The following is a 13,982-nucleotide window of genomic DNA, read 5'->3' on the forward strand; positions in this document are numbered from 1 at the left end:
TATAGTTCCTAAATGCTTGCAGTGTATGCCTACACAAACACCAAGTGTCATTACGTTCTACCTGTCCCCGGTGTTGCGAAGGATGGGCCTGGCCTCGCTGCCGCAGAACGCTCCGAGTAGTTGGACCGTTCCGTATCACCTGTCCTTCGTGGAGAAGTTTATGAAGAAAAACACCTTTGACCACAAGTCCATCAGGAAGTGGTCAGCACGTAGTGTCCTTGAGACCCTTCGGGAAAGGACCGATCCTATCGAGCGGTTCCCTGTGCAGACTGTCAAAGCCATTTGGCGGAATGCCTCATCGCCAGAACTTTCCAACAAGCACCAAGACATGGCTTGGCTGGTGGTGAGAAGGGCTCTGCCTGTGAGATCCTTTATGCACTCCCGGACTCTCTGCCGCACTGCACGCTGCCCTCGAAGCGGCTGTGAAGGGGACGAGACTGTCTCACACCACCTTCTGGAATGTGCCTATGCAGAGGAAGTCTGGAGAGGAATGCAGTGGTGTTTGTCGAGGTTCGTCCCGAGCAGCGCCGTGACGCGGGACTCCGTGCTCTACGGTCTGTTCCCCGGGACGCACACCGAGACGAACATCAACTGTGCCTGGAGGATCATCAACTCGGTGAAGGACGCTCTCTGGGCGGTCCGAAACCTGTTGATCTTCCAGCTGAAGGAGTTGACCCCGACTGAGTGTCGAGGACTGGCACATTCCAAGGTCCAGGACTACGTGTTGAGGGACGCGCTGAAGTTTGGGGCAGCTGCCGCCAAGGCGCGGTGGGGAAAGACCACCGTGTAACATCTGCCTGCCTAAAGAAAAACAGGGGGCCCGCGCAGTCATTTGGGCTCTGCTGACGCCTCAGCTAAATATGTAATCGTACAGACCTGTAAATAGGAATGATTATTCTGTTTCGGTATGCAAACAAATGGAATGTTTACATATGTATGGCATGTCCAACTGTACAGACCATTAAAGTATTTTATGAATAAAGTATATTTTTGAAATAAAAAAATGTATGTCAAAGCCATTTGGCAGATTGCCTCATCGCCAGAACTTTCCATGGCTTGGCTGGTGGTGAGAAGGGCTCTCCCTGTGAGATCCTTAATGCACACCTGGACTCACTGCCGCACCGCACACTGCCCTCGAAGCGGCTGCGGGGGGAACGAGACTGTCACACACCTCCTTCTGGAATGTGCCTATGCAGAAGAAGTCTGGAGAGGAATGCAGTGGTGTTTGTCGAGGTTCATCCGAGCAGCGCCGTGACGCGCGGGACTCCGTGCTCTACGGTCTGTTCCCCGGGACGCACACTGAGACGAACATCAACTGTGCCTGGAGGATCATCAACTCGGTGAAGGACACTCTCTGGGCGGTCCGAAACCTGTTGATCTTCCAGCTGAAGGAGTTGACCCCAACTGAGTGTGTGATTACGTGTGTATGTATGTATGATTGTATGTATGTTTGTGTGTGCGTGTGAAATTGATTGGATGTGTATAAGATTGATTATGCGTGCGTGTGTGTGTGATTATGTATGTGTGCGTGTGTGTGAGAGAGATTGTATGTGTGTGTTGTGTGTGCGAGAGGTTGTGTGTGAGAATGTGTGAGAGTTTGAGTGTGTGTGAGAGAGAGGGAGAGAGAGTGTGCGTGTGTGATTGTGTGTTGGTGTGTGATTGTGTATGTGTGTGTGAGACTGAGACACTGATTGTGTGTGATTGTGTATGTGTGTGAGATTGTGTGAGATTGAGTGTTTGTGTGAGAGAGAGAGATGTGTGTTGGTATGTGTGATTGTGTGTGTGAGAGATTGTGTGTATGTGAGAGATTTGTGTGTTTGTGTGTGAGAGAGATTGTGTGTGAAAGAGATTGTATGAGAGAGAGAAGTTGTGTATGTGTGCGATTGTGCATGTGACTGTGTATGTGTGTGATTGTGTGTGTGTGATTGTGTGTGTGTGATTGTGTGTGTATGTGTGTGTGTGTGATTGTGTGTGAGATTGTATGTGTGTGAGATTGTGTGTGTGAGAGATTGTGTGTGTGATTGTATGTGTGTGAGATTGTGTGTGTGAGAGATTGTGTGTGTGTGTGAGAGATTGTGTGTGTGTGAGATTGTGTGTCCAGTTTGTTTGTAACCATGTGAAATTCCTGCAGGGGTGTACCCACTGCCCAGGGAGCTGCCATAATACCCAGCTCCTGCACAACTCACAGGTTCCATGAGTGTGTTCCCCTCCGCAGTGCCACCTGGGCTGGCTTGTGAGTCACAAGCATACCCCCAGAAGGGATAGTAGATGCAAGACCCTCAGACTGATGCTGAACATTATTACAACACTGCCCACAATCCTCTAAGGCCATCAATGAACAGATAATTTTCTGAAGATTGCTTCTATCGGGGGGAAGCTCTCCAGCAGGGTCTCCAAATAGGGAAGGTTTACTGTAGCCTGCACAGCACAGCTTATACCATAACAGAAGGTGATATGGAGCAGTAATCTATCTCCTCAGATGGCCGAGAAAGGGAATTTGATGGAAATGCTGATGATGAGGATGATAAGTAAGCCATAGCAATATGATATGAGACAGACAGACCTGAGAGAACTTGATAGCAGCTAGATTTGGAGTGAATGACTAGATGACACGAAGCTGGGTGACAGTGTATGCTGTGCAGAGGATGCTAAGAGGCTGCAGGGTGACTTGGACAGTCTGGCTGAGCGGGCAAATACTTGGCAAATCCAATGAATGCGGATAAATGTGAGGTTATCCACTTGGTCACAAAAATAGGAAGGAAGATTATAATCTGAATGGTAGCAGTTTAGGAAAAGGTGAGGTGCAACGAGACCTGGGTGTCATGGTGGAACAGTCGCTGAAGGTTGGCATGCAGATCAGCAGGCAGTGAGGAAAGCTAATGGCATGCTGGCCTTCATGGCAAGAGAATTTGAGTATCAGAATAAGAATGTCTGCTGCAGTTATACAGGGCCTTGGTGAGGCCATACCTTGAGTGCTGTGTTCAGTTTTGGTCTCCTAGTCTGAGGAAGGATATTCTTGCTACTGAGGGAGTCCAGCGAAGGTTCACAAGTCTGATTCCCAGGATGGCAGGACTAACATATGAGGAAAGAGTGGATCGACTGGGTTTGTATTTGCTGGAATTTAAAAGAATTTAGGGGCTCTCATAGAATCCTGATGAACTGGACAGACTCAATACTGGAAGAATGTTCCCGAAGAAGGGGAAGTGCAAGGCAAGGGGCTACAGTCTAAGAATCAGGTGTAAGTCATTCAGGACTGAGATGAGGAAGAATTTCTTCACTCAGAGTTGTGAACCTGTGGAATTCTCTCCCACAGGAAGCTGTTGGGCCCAGTTCATTAGATATATTCAAGGGGTCAAGGGGTATGAGGAGAGGGCGCGAATGGGATAAAGAGATTGCATGATTAGCTATGATCGTACTGAATGGTGGTGCAGACTCGAAGGGCCGAATGGCCTACTCCTGCACCTATTTTCTATGTTTCTATGTATTAACATATGTAAACACTCAGAACTACAAGCCAATTACTGTGCTGAGGTATTGCAGCCGTGCTTGGTTTACTACATTGAAACATTAAGTTAACTTATTGTTATACTTTGCTGCAGATTCCAGACTAGACAGGCCAGCACCTCTGAAACAGTTACATAATATCACGCTGTGTGATATTCTAGCATAATGCTGGCCAGCCAGTGACACCCACACCCCACTAAATGAATATATAAGAAAAAGTAACCCACTCACTTTCAATCATTCTCTCTGTGTAATGGAATTAGTCTAGTCAGCTAAGTGTGTGTAATGTATAGCAACATCATTAAGCACAGAACCCAGATTATGTGTACGTCTGAGATATTGTGACCTTGTAAATAGCCCTGTAAATAAATTTCAAGATATTTGTCTCACAACACCAGGCTATTTTTGGTATATGTTACACAGGATAAATTTCAAACCGCATCACAATGGAATTATATTATTGACATATACACTTGCTGGATGACAGAGCATTTTTGCCTTCTAAAGAGATTTTAAAACTGCTGATGATCATTCTTGATACATATTGTGGGTTTTGAAGGGAAGGCCTCGAAAAAAAAATTACTTTGGTTTCAAAGTTCAGAATGTATGGGGATGAAAAGTTAGAGAAATAGAGACAGTATTGTAAGTCATCTTTCATCTGATGGTGTAAGCTAATTTGTTCTCGTTGCTCCAATAGCCTTCTGTTCAGTTTTCTGGTCAGAGATCAATATGGAGTTATGCAGGATTACACAGGAGATATACTTATATGGCTCAAATGTTTGTTTGAAGGGTACTCATCTGTCACCAAAATGTTGAGAAACTGACTGCCCAAACCCCACCATCCAGCTTACGTTCCCACCTTCCAGAAGTTATGTTCCTCCCAGAGAACAGCAGTGAATGACAGCCTCAGTGTCCCTTTGCATTACTGTATGTGATCTGTATGTGAGTCCCTCTGAAGGTCACTGACAAGGAAAACAAAGTATTAACAGATCGAAAGGAGCCTCGGGGCAGTCATATAAACAGACAGCTGCCTTCATCAAGCAGGAGAGACTCCTGTTGCTATCACAAGGAAGGAGCACTGAACATTCTCTCCTGGTCAGCCTTCAGGAGCCCCTCCAGCGGAACATACTGCTGCTTATTCCGGAGTCTCTGACCACAAGATGGAAGAGCAGAAGTAGGCTGTTGAGTTCAGTGAGTTTGCTCTGCCAATCAATGATGAGTATGCTTGATCTGATATTCTTTAACTTCAGTTTTCTGCCTATTCCCCAAAACCCGCAATTCCCTTAATGATTAAAAATCGATCTCAACCTTGAACATCCTTAATGACCCAAAGTCTACAGTCCTATGTGGTAAGGAATACCACTGATTCATAAATGCCTCCTATCTTTGTCTTAACTGGGTAACTCCTTACTCTGAGATTATGTCTCTGGATTAGTGGTGCTGGAAGAGCACAGCAGTTCAGGCAGCATCCGAGGAGCAGTAAAATCGACGTTTTCGGCATCAGGAATACAGGCAGAGTGCCTGAAGGGTGGCAAGATAAATGAGAGGAGGGTGGGGGTGGGAAGAAAGTAGCATAGAGTCTCCCCAATCGCCTCTACATTGGGGAGACTGGACGCCTCCTAGCAGAGCGCTTTAGGAAATATCTCCGGGACACCTGCATCACTCAACCACACCGCCCTGTGGCCCAACATTTCAACTCCCCCTCCCACTCTGCTGAGGACATGGAGGTCCTGGGCCTCCTTCACCACCGCTCCCTCACCACCAGACGCCTGGAGGAAGAATGCCTCATCTTCCGCCTCGGAACACTTCAACCCCAGGGCATCAATGTGGACTTCGTTTCCTCATTTCCCCTTCCCCCACCTCACCCCAGTTCCAAACTTCCAGCTCAGCACTGTCCCCATGACTTGTCCTACCTGCCTATCTTCTTTTCCACCTATCCACTCCACCCTCCCGCCGCCCCCGACCTATCACCTTCATCCCCTCCCCCACTCACCTATTGTACTCTATGCTACTTTCTCCCCACCCCCACCCTCCTCTCACTTATCTCTCCACCCTTCAGGCTCTCTGCCTGTATTCCTGATGAAGGGCTTTTGCCCGAAACGTCGATTTTGCTGCTCCTCGGATGCTGCCTGAACTGCTGTGCTCTTCCAGCACCACTAATCCAGAATCTAATTTCCAGCATCTGCAGTCATTGTTTTTACCCTCTGAGATTATGTCCTCTGGTTTTAGACTCTCCTACAATGGGAATTAACCTCTCTGGATCTACCATGTCAAGGACCTTAAAAACATTATACATTTCAATAACATGGCCTGTGCTAAAGTACAGGCCAAATCTACTCATCCCCTAAGACAGATCCTCCACTCATCTCCAGGGGTGAGTGGAGTGACAAGCAAAGTTTGACTGATGCTCCTGGGATGCAGAGAGCGAAGAGCCTTTTAAATATGGCAGCTGGGAAGTCCCACTGAGCTGCAGAACCTCCTGCCAAAAAATCCAGTATATTGGCTGCATAAGCATGTGTAACCCCAGCAGAAAGAATTTACAGGAGAAAACTGAATGCACCATGACCAGAACATATCACCCACGTTCACCCACTGGGCAAAATCCTACAGATTTTTTTGATTACATGCAAGTTGCATCAAGTTTCTCAGTGGGTTTTTCATTATGAGGCCTAGCATGGTTATTTGTGGATATCCCTTTAAGATGTCGGAATGTGCACGTCTTAAAGGGAAGATTCCAATTCCAACACGGTAGGAAACTAGAAAGGAAACAATCTGGTCTGAGTAAAAAATAGTAACCATGAAGTTATTGGATTAATGTAAGAACTCAACTGAATCACGAATAACTTTCAACAAAGGAAATCCGCTGTCTATAACTGGTTAGGTCTGTATGTGACTCCAGTCCCATACTAATGCATTTTTGACTCTGAACTACATTCTGAAATGGTTTAGCAAATCACTCAATGGTATCGAACTGCAACAAAATGTACAAGAACAAGACCCGATCGATCACTTGGTTCTGACCGAGGGAAAAAAAGTATGATGAAGGCAACTCATAGCAGCTGCAACCTGACATAGCCCCTCCCACATGATAATAGCAATAAACCAACATGGAGGTTAACAGTCCTTCATCCATCAACAGACTGATGCACCACAGTCGGAGTTGTCCTGGGAACATTAACTCCAAATCCCAAAGTCTTACAGTTCCAGAGCAAACTCAGGCAAAGTAACAAACATCATGTTAATTATCAATCACTGCTACCCCTTGACTTATTTTTAAATACCCTTTTGTAGGATGTAGGCATCTTTGGTGAGGCCAGTATTTATTGCCCATCTCTAATTGCCCTCAAGAAGGTAGTGCCAGTTGCTTCATGAACCTCTGCAGTTGTTAAGGTGTAGGTACATCCAGGAAGGGAATCCCAGGATTTTCACTCAGTGACAGTCATGGAGCAGCAATATATTTCCAATCAGAATGGAGGATCGTGATCAGAATGGAGGTGAACTTCTCAGTAATAGCATTCTCATATAGTTGCTATCCTTGTATGCTAGAGGTTGTGGGTTTGGTAAGAACTGTCAGAGGAGCCTGGGTGAATTGCTGCAGGGCATCTTGTAGATGGTACACACGTCTGCCCTTGTACAGCAGTGGTGAAAGGAATGTGTGTTAAGGGTGATGGATAAGGTGCTGATCCAGTGGGCTGCTATGTCTTGGATGGTGACAAGTATCTTGGATATTATTGGAGTTGCACTTAACCAGGCAAATGAAGAGCATTCCTGCAAACATTGATCCCTATGGATGATGGACAGGTATTGGGACTTAGGAGTTACTCACCTTGGGAATTCTCTGCTTTTGATCTGTGCTTGCAAACAAAACATTTATATGGCTGGTCTCACTCAGTGTTTAATCAACAGTAACCTCCAGGATTTGACAGTGGCATGTTCAGTGATGGTAATGCCATTGAAGGTAATTGGATTTTCTTTTAATGGAGACAGTCAATGCCTAGCACTTGTCAACCAAACCTGCTGGCCAGGATATAGAATCCCAACAGTGCAGGAAGAGGCCCATCAAGCCTGCATCAACCCTCCCATGAGCATCCCACACATCTCCTCACATTTACCATGACTAATGCAATGAGCCTGCACATATCTGGGCACACAGGGCAATTTAGCCAATTCACCTAAACTGCACATCTTTGTGATATGGGAGGAAACCGGAGCACTGGGAGGAATCCCCACAGCTATGGGGGAACATGCAAACTGCACATAGAGTTGCCAAAGGGTGGAATTGAACTGAGGTACCTGGTGCTGTGAGGCAGCAGTGCTAACCACTGAGCCACTGTGCCTTTCTGCAGCCATGTTGCAATTTGCTACAGACACTTAAGGTATCTGGGGAACATGCAAATAAGATTGAACATTGTACACACATTCCTACTGTTGGCCTTACGATTACTGAAGCAACTGAAGATGATAGGCTGTGGACACTTTACTGAGGAATTCCTGGGGAGATATCCTGTAGCTGAGATGACTGATCTCCAATGCCTGTTTCCACTTCCCTCTCAGTGCTGTGGAGAGTTTTTTGATGACCATTACTTTCAAATTTTACCAGGGCTCCTTGAATCTACACTCCGTCCAAAGCTGCCTTGATGTTGTGGGAACTCAGTAACAAAAATCATAAGCAAATTACTTAAAAAAGGCACTAGGGAATGACTCCTGCCAATGGAATTATTTTCCCATAAATGGAAAACGCCCAGAACGTTTTGCTAAAACTCACATTAACAAAAAAAAGGTTGTAGGTCTACAAAGAAAAAGCAGAGGAGCAATATTAATTTGCTGGGTCTTACAAAGTGTCAGCACAGGAGCAGCAGGCTGAATGGCCTTCTTATCTGCTTTCGTTATTCGTAATTATGACTGTCAGTCACCTATATGCTGAATCTACATTCCGTGATGGAATCACAACCATTTCCTCAGCAGTGGCTGAAACTGTTGAATGAAGCCTCGACAGAAAACTATCATTGCTTTTCCAGCCACACAAATAAAATATTCTATCAATGTAAATGATTATTATTGAATTGATGGTGCCAGCCTGTATTCAGTGCAGGAAAGGAACATTTCAATTTTGTCCTGCAATGGACTTTGCCTTATTCACCTGATATATGGTAGCATTACAAATAAATTTAACCTGTGTCTTGTCATTCTTGCTTAATTAATTTGTGATCTGTCAGTGTCTGTGAATTCTCAATGTACTGTGGCACAGCATAGCTTTGCAGCAATTTATTAGATAACACATTAGATTTCAGTTCTCAACAGTGTGGGCCGAATGGCCTGTTTCCATGCTGTAAAACTCTGAGTATCATTAAGGGAAGTATTACAGGTCAGGTACCTCCCATCACAGAACATAGAACATTATAGCATAGTACAGGCCCTTCAGCCCTCGATGTTGCGCTGACCTGTGGAACCAATCTGAAGCCCATCTATCCTACACTATTCCATTCTTGTCCATATGTTTATCCAATGACCTTTTAAATGCCCACACCCCTACTACTCTGAGTAAAGAAACTACCTTTGATGTCTGCCCTATATCTAACACCCCTCAATTTAAAGCTATGTCCCCTCATGCTATCTAGGGAAAAGGGCTCTCACTGTCCACCCTATCTAACACACCGTATGGGTTCTTAACAACCATTTTAACGTGGGTGGCAACTTTTAGAGATGCATGTACATGGACACAAAGATCTCTCTGCTCATCTCTACTACCAAGAATCTTACCATTAGCCCAGTACTCTTTATTCCTGATAATCCTTTCAAAATGAATCACATCACACTTTTTCACATTAAACTTCATTTGCCCAGCTCTGCATCTTATCTATGTCCCTCTGTAACTTGCAACGTCCTTCAGCACTACCCACGACTCCACCGACATTAGTGTCATCCGTAAATTTACAAACCCATCCTTCTATGCCTTCATCTCAGTCATTTATAAAAATGACAAATAGCAGTGGCCTCAAAACAGATCCTTGCAAAGGGGAAAGGGGGCCCACTAGTATGTGAACGCCAGGATGAACATTTCCCATCACCTTCTGTCTTATTTCAGCTAGCCAACTCCTGATCCAAACCGCTAATCACCCTCAATTCCATGCCTCCGTATTTTGTGCAATAGTCTACCGTGGGGAACCTTATCAAACACCTTACTGAAATCCATATACCTGTACAGTACACCAACCGCTTTACCCTCATCCACCTGTTTGTTCACCATCTCAAAGAACTCAATAAGGTTTGTGAAGCACGACCTGCCCTTTACAAAACCATGTTGACTATCCCTAATCAACTTATTCCCCTCTAGATGATCTTAAGTCCTATCTCTTATCACTTTTTCCAACACTTTACCCACAACCGAAGTAAGGCTCACTGGTCTATAATTACCCAGGTTGTCTCTACTCCCCCTCTTGAACAAGGGGACATTTGCTATCCTCCAGTTTTCAAGCACTACTCCTGTAGACAATGATGACATAAATATCAAAGCCAAAGGCTCTGCAATCTCCTCCCTGGCTTCCCAGAGAATCTGAAGATATATCCCATCTGGCCCAGGGGACATAGTCATAGAGATGTACAGCATGGAAACAGACCCTTCGGTCCAACCCGTCCATGCCGACCAGATATCCCAACCCAATCTAGTCCCACTTGCCAGCACCTTGCCCATATCCCTCCAAACCCGACATATCTATTTTCACCCTTTCCAGAATTGCTAACACCTCCTCGTTGCAAACCTCAATCCCGTCTAGTCTGATAACCTATATCTCAGTATTCTCCTCAACAACATTGTCTTTTTCCAGTGTGAATACTGACAAAAATTATTCATTTCAAGCTTCCCCTATCTCCTTGGACTCTATGCACAACTTCCCACTACTATTCTTGATTAGCCCACTCTTTCTCTAGTCATTCTTTTATTCCTGATGTTCCTATAGAGGGAACCAAGACCTTAGTCTCAGGCTTGAGATCAGGGTGCTCTGATATTTTTCCCCTTGGTTAGCAGGAAGCTGAGTGAGCACATCTGCCTTCATCAAGAAAAGGCTCCCAGGAAATGGAAAATGATCCACGGACATATCAAGAGAATTTGTTAGGAACATGCAAAGGGATAACATCAGTCTCCCAACATAGTTACTTATTTGTAACCCTTTCACAGCAAGAGACTCCCAGAAGGAAAAATAAAATGCTTCAAATGTTGTAATTATAACAGGGTCAGCCAACCGGACCTCATAGAATACAAGTTCCCTGATTGAGGGTGTTAATCTGGTCCAGTCAGGGAGCCCTGGCTGACATTAAAAAAAAGTAGTTGTCACGCATATTGAGAGGCTGAGAGAAAGTGAGGACTGCAGTTGCTGGAGAGTCAGAGTCAAAACGGGTGGCACTGGAAAAACACAGCAGGTCAGGCAGCATCCGAGGAGCAGGAGAGTTGACAAAGAACATTACAGCGCAGTACAGGCCCTTTGACCCTCGATGTTGCGCTGACCTGTCATACCAATCTGAATCCCATTTCGGGCATAAGCCCCTAATCAGGAATGCAATGGGGGAAAGGGGGCTCCTAATTATCTCTCAGCCACCTTCCCTTCCCCCACATTCCTGATGGAGGGCTTATATGGGAAATGTCGACTCTCCTGCTCCTCAGATACTGCCTGACCTGCTGTGCTTTTCCAGCACCACACTTTCATGCTATTGTCAAAGACTATGCATTTGTTAATAAAAGATAATTGGTGATGGGATACTGGTATTTGAAGAGTTATATCACATAGATGTCGTTAAAGCATTGGTTAAAGACCTCAGCTGACTCCTGTGTATCCCTGGCCTGTGACTGAACAGAATTGTGAAGATTCATGCAGGAAAGTAGCAGACATATTGTTGGGAAAACACAGTGGTAGAGTTGATGCACAAACCTTCTAACAGCTAAACTAACTGACCCGCCAAAAACCATCTACTCCACCCATGGCAGAGTCTGCGGATCTGATAATGGACTCACCTCAGAGCCCAGCAAACCGGAGGGGACACGAGTGATCCTCAATTCTGAAGGACTACCTCGAAGAAGTGAAGTTAGCAATCACACAACCCCCAGGTTACAGTCCAACAGGTTTATGTGAAAGTACAAGCTTTCAGAGTGCTGCTCCTTCGTCAGGTAGCTAGTGAGGCAGGATCATAGGGCACAGAATTTATAGTAAAAGATCAACGTGTCATAAGTTGCATCAGCTGTACGACACTTTGATCTTTTACTATGAACTCTGTGTCCTTTGATCCTGCCTCACTAGCTACCTGACGAAGGAGCAGCACTCCGAAAGCTTGTACTTTCAAATGAACCTGTTAGACTATAACCTGGTGTTGTGTGATTTTCAGCTTTGCCCACTCTAGTCCAACACCAGCACCTCCACATCAAAGAAGCGAGACAGAGGGGGAGATGGTGATAATGAGTCACCTTTAACCACTACCATGCTGTAACAGACAATGTAACTTTGAGAATGACCTCCCCTTGTAATTCCCTAGTTAATCCCATTGGAAAGAGATTTCCCTCAATCAGAAAAGGGAGACTGAGCTTAACATTTCAAAGTGATTTGACAAATTACAAAGGATTTGGAAATAATTTCTAAATCCTACAATAATAAAGGGAGATGTAAACAAAAAGGCTTGTCTGGAGGCTTCCTTCCTGCGAGTTGATTGATCAGTTGTGTCAAGTGCTCAGGACCCACTAAGTCTGTGACCTGATTGGACTGCAGTGTTGGATAGTTTGCACAGCCCAATCAGAGCCATTATATACTCACTGCTGTTTCTCAGGCGTTCTGACAAACACATGACAAGCCTAAGATTTTTAGGGATACTCCTGTGCAAAGTGTTATCAAAAGTTGTACTGATTCCTTGTTATGTTGGTGTGAGAACAGTTTGCACATTTATTACAAACAGCCTGCAGAGTGAACCTTCCCACATAATCCCAATCTCATGAATCTCTTCACCACATTATCATAATAAACAGAGTACAGACTTTATTAACACAGAGGAGGTTAGTTTTCGCAATTTGCCTCAAACATCCAACATTTATCAGCAGTGATTTTCTGGCCATTCATGATTCAAGCACAGAACTTGACCTATATTTCTGAAATGGCAGCTGGCAGGATTTCCCAGCAACAGCACATTTCAGAAAAGCCAAAACGATCGCTCAGATCCACAACAATTTCAACTTTCCATTCCTTTGCCAGTGAATGTTTCTTTCTGATTGGGAGTGTTCTGCTGAAAAACAGGATTTGTACAGGCTTACCATTGGGTTTCTGGGCTCCTGCATGGGGTGTGGCAGCTAACACAGGGAATGATTTAATCCTTAGACTGTCAGCAGTGTCTGAGACTAATACAGCGATCATTTTGGGAAAAGAAGTTGGGATCAGCACCAATATTGTAGTGACCAAGCTTTGTAAATGTTACATAGTCATATTAGTCATTTTGCAAACCTAAACATTAAATCATTTTCTTATTTGCAAATTAAAATCACTCTAAATTTTGTACTGTTTTCCTTCTTTCCTAAAAGCACTTTAATGCTACTATTTTTACGATCACAATAACATTTAATTTTTGATTTTAAAATTCTGTTAAGATATTAAAGATAAAGCTGGTTAGACTTCTAAAGTGGCCATATCAAAAGCAGGAAAGCTTGTTTGACAAATAAATTCATCAAAAGCCCTCAGAATCAGATCACATCCTGGCTAGCTAACTTATTTATGGCACAGTAAAAGTTAAGTAAAGCAGGCAAATTAAGGGGGAGAAAAGATTAATTACAGTGTATGTATTGCTGCATCTTTATGCCACTGCTTGGAATATTTTTCCACGTGAGAGACTGTATAACTGTCAATTGTTATTAGTGTGTGCTTCACGTTAAAATTACAACACAGGGTGAAAAACAGTTTGGTGTACAGTCTGTTCTGATATAATGCACTAGTTTTGTTTTATGTGATGCCACGTTATAAGAAAATCGTGTCATAGTAGCACTGTTTAAACAGATGGGATTAGATTCACATTACAACTAATGCACGTTGAAGAAACATGTGTTATAGTAGAATTGACTGTATAAGGAAGGAAGGTTTTCTCTTATATAGGTTCATTGATCAATAAGGACAAAGTTAGCTTTTAACATTAGGGTGGATAAGGTTCTTGAAAAAAAAAACCCTCAAGAATTAGGGAAGGACTAAATAAGTCATTGCAATGTCCAGCAAAGATGCAATGGGCAAATAGCATCCTCTGCAATGGAAAACCCTGAGAGTTGTGCTGGAATACTGTACTGTTCTGCTCTACCGGAAGCAACAGAATGAAAACAGCTTCATGTTTCCAGAGGTTCAGGGAGATTCATTGCCCAAAGGACTAAAGGAAAACACAAAAACACAGCACCCTTTCTATAAATGAACACATCTACCCAGTAGTAAACAGCATTTGGCATTGAACGCAAACTAGCCCAGACTCAA

The sequence above is a fragment of the Chiloscyllium plagiosum genome, unplaced genomic scaffold (genome assembly GCF_037043375.1).
Source record: "Chiloscyllium plagiosum isolate Xiang-an unplaced genomic scaffold, Cpla_swu_hap1 HiC_scaffold_28, whole genome shotgun sequence".
Classification (NCBI taxonomy): Eukaryota; Metazoa; Chordata; class Chondrichthyes; order Orectolobiformes; family Hemiscylliidae; genus Chiloscyllium; species Chiloscyllium plagiosum.